The sequence below is a fragment of the Monopterus albus genome, unplaced genomic scaffold (genome assembly GCF_001952655.1).
Source record: "Monopterus albus unplaced genomic scaffold, M_albus_1.0 scaffold24.1, whole genome shotgun sequence".
Lineage (NCBI taxonomy): Eukaryota > Metazoa > Chordata > Actinopteri > Synbranchiformes > Synbranchidae > Monopterus > Monopterus albus.
In genome coordinates, this window is record NW_018127904.1 from 2,724,636 (window position 1) to 2,728,845 (window position 4,210).

Genomic DNA, 4,210 nt, shown 5'->3' on the forward strand with positions numbered 1-4,210 from the left:
TTAAAGGAGCTTTATAGCTTATTTCCAACAACATATATAATTATTGTAAATGGGTCTTTGCCTGCTCGCAACCCATTTCACAGTTAGCTTAGCTGCATACAAACACAGTCCAGTTATGTAGGCCTGTTAATGTGTTATCTCCTACCTTATGCCATACTGGGCCATTCGACGGTAGATAGTTCTTTCACCAACTCCAAGCAGATGAGCAATATCACGAACTGTTACACCGGCTAAGACATAATCCTGCAGGGCTTCCAAAGATATGTTGAATGCCGGGCGCCCAAGCTCAGCCACACTGCTCGCAGAACTCCGTTCGACCTCAAGGCTCAGTCTCTGGGAAGCTTCATTCAGTAGGTCAAAAACTACCGTGTCTATTTCTCTAAAAACATGTGTTAAGCTTCATTTTTGTTATTTGAACTTAATGTATGATCTTATTTCTTTTCTGGTTACTCAGAGAACCACAGAGGTCTACCATTTGTGTATGTATACAGGATGCCTGTACGTTGGGTTGCTGAGCTTAAAGGTTATTGTTATTACTTATTGCACTTACTGTTAAAGGTTGATTTTAACTGAGGTCCTACTGCACCTCAAATAAAGAAACACCTGGGAGAAGGTGAAGTGACACATTTGTCTAGTTTCCTATTTAAATTACTGTGTAGAAAACCATCAAGCTTGCTAATAAAACACAAACAGTCATAATAAACTTTATCATTATAAATGCAAAATAATACTAACAGTAAATAAAACAACTGCAACTCCTGAAATCCAATTCTAACAGGTGTTTTGCATTAATTAGCTGACTAGATTGGGACACAGGGAGCCTACAATGTTGAACTTTGTCATGATATTCTAATTTTGTGAAATACTGGATTTGGGTTTTTTTTGTCTTTATTCCATAATCATCAAAATTGAAACAAATAAAGGCTTGAAATATTTCACTTTGTGTGCAGTGAACTAATATAACATACAAGTTTCACTTTTTGAAACAAATTATTGAAATAAATGGACTTTCCCTCGATATTCTAATTTTTTGGCACATACCTGTAGCCTGTACATTTGAGCCAAACACAGCTGCGCTGCTACCTTCCTTTTCACGTACTGTCAAGTACAGTCGCTTTCGTCATCAAAAATTATGACTAAATATCGTCAACGAACCTTTATCGCGTGACAAAAACGAGACGAGACGCAACGAAAATGCTGGTCGTGTGACGATGACTATAACTAAATGTATAATGCAATATTGTTGACGAATATCAGCTGTTTAATGATGATGGCCTGTTGTTTACTTATGAGGAATTCTTACAACGATATAATATTCCTATAACTCCTAGAGATTATACAGAAGTATTTGGTGCTATCTCTTCCGGTATATGCATGTTGTTTAAATATCAGCCAAGGATTGATAACCAATTTGTTCCTACACTTACTCCAGTTCATTCCTCTGCAGGGAAAATCTGTTTTTCCTCTCACCATCGTAAGAAAAACAAATCCATAAGATCGCTGTTCCAAAAAGAGATTACCATGAAATCTGGGGCTATTTTGTGTTTGAATCAGTTTGTGGATGATTTGAAGTGGGAAAAGGTCTGGCTTTTACCTAATCTTTATTTAGTAACTAACAAATTTAAAGAGGTTTCCTTTAAGCTTATTCACAGAGTTTATCCAGTGAAAGTCTATTGTAAGAGGTTTAAAGTAGATATTGACCCTATGTGCACTTTCTGTGGAAACTCCCCTGAGACTGCTGTTCATTTATTTTGGTATTGTTGTTTTACAAAAACATTTTGGTCTGACTTTTGTGACTTTATACATATAAATATTGATAAAGATTTTAATCTGTACTGGAAGAATGTTCTGTTTGGTTGCTTAGAAACATGATTCTCACCTCATGTATATGTTTGTAACTTGCTAATTTGATTTGCTAAATTTCATATTCACAAATGTAAATTCGCAAAGAGTATTTTTGGTCTTTTTAAAAGAGTTCAAACAATACATTTCTTCAATATTTTTTCTGATAATGCAAAGGCCATCAAAACAATTAATTTATGCACTTTATTTAAAATTTCTGGTTAGATTATAACCCCCCCCTTATCTTTTTTTGAGTTCTTTGTCTTTCTTTTATTTGTTTCTATTCTGGTTCGGTGAATGTATTTTGAATACACTGTTTTATATTTGTATCTTTGGATGACAGTACTGTATTCTTCGTGTTGAATAAAGTTGAATAAAAAATCAAAAAAAAAAAAAACTGCAACATCATTATCATTATCATTATCATCATCATCATCATCATTATTATTATCATAGGACATTTGACACCAAATATGCAGTGTTATTTCCTTATATATTGTTGACGAAAAAAAACGAGACTAAATGTGGTTCACAAAATAAAAAGTATGCCAAAATGTCTCTTTATTTTATTGACTGGGATAAATAGAATTGCATTACTAAAAAGAGACTAAAATACAATTTTCATTGACTAAAACTAGACTAAATGTAATCAGTTTTCATCGACTAAAACTAGACTAGACTAAAAAGAGTACGAATGTGACTAAAACTAATAAAACTAAAATGACAGCTTCACACAAAGACTAGACTAAAACTAAAATAGGCTGCCAAAAACAACTCTACTGTCAAGGCTATTAGTAAATCAGTTCTTTACAGGAATGCAACACAAAGTTTCAAATGATTAATAGTTAAACTTGGGAAAGTAAATTATTTCAAAAAGTCAAGCAAGTAAAACAATCATGATATTTTTACAAAGTACTCTGGGCCATCAGTGCTTTTTCAAATACCTCCAGTCTGCCCTGCTCCATATTTAATCTTGCTTGGATGCTACAATTTGCAATATAAGTAAAACCAAAGATCAAATTACCAGAGCAATGGAAAACGTTTATCCTCTGATCCAATCTGTGGAACATAAATCTATCGCGACAGGGGTACCTATTATAGAAGGATCATAGAAGGATCATTGGCTACCAACAGTCAGAGGTGTACATTGCTTTAGTATTTGATGTGCCCAAAGAGTGCTGCAGAGTGCTGGACAATTTAATTTTCAATATTGTCATGGTTATAGGTTGTGTGTTATTGATTGGTGGATGAACATCAGGAAGAACAGTCTTATCTAATGTGAGCCTGCCAGGAGGAGATGCTGAAAAAAAAAGAAGAAAAAGAACACCAACATGATGCTTGGTGTCAAAGAGTGGTGTTTAACCCTCCCGTGAGAAGTGAATCAAATTAAAGAGCCAGCAGGAAGAAACAAGGTGGATAGAATTTATTGTCATCTTTAGGGAGCTCAGGTGTGGGAGAAACAGAGTCAGAATGGAATAGCTCACAGTATCGAGGGATTAGGCAGAGAGCAATTACTTGGTTCGGTCCACGGTCAAGGTCTATAGCAGTCCAGCAGGGTGAGCTGGGGACAGGAAGTAGTATCAGAATAAGAGCATGATACAGGAAGCAGATGGGACAGAATCATAACAGCTTGGTGTTGTAAAGAAGGGAAAACTCGATTGGTTGGGACCAATGGACAATGAATGATGACCCTCATCCATTAGGTAGTTTGGTTAGTTGGTTAGTTAGTTGGTTTGTGTTTATACATTGACCTTATCTGTGAACTGAGTGCCTCACTACCTGTATATGGTTGACTTTGCCCCAGTTCATTTTGTTTCTAGTACTGTAAATTACATTCAAACCTGGTTGTAGAATCTCTGTCTGCGGCTGGATCATGCAAGTGCTAACTATCATTCTCATATGAGGGCAGTGAAGACATTATGGAAGTTCAAGTCACATCAGAAATTTATTTTGAATGGAGTTACAGATACGATAAAGGCATTAATACTATAGTTCTTTACAGTCTTAACATGTTCATGAATGAGGTACACTACTCACCCACTTTCCCTTAGAAAGGGGAAACTCTTAGATTTGGGTTTCAACTCCAGTGCTTGTTGTCACTGTGGTGCAGTCAGAAACTATCTTTAAAAATTTAATTGAACAAATAGGATTTGCTGCAGCCACAGATGATGCATTTTATTGCACATACCTCTGGATATGGATTTGTACTTAATGTGTATACAGACAGTGGAGAGGTAGTTAAAGAATACTGATAATGCCCTCAAGATGGAGCCAACACTTCAGCTGTATTGTCAATATTTGTTCTGGCTGATGACAAACACTAAGAGCAGCTGCTGCCATTGTGCCTGTGTTTAACCAGTGTGTTGCA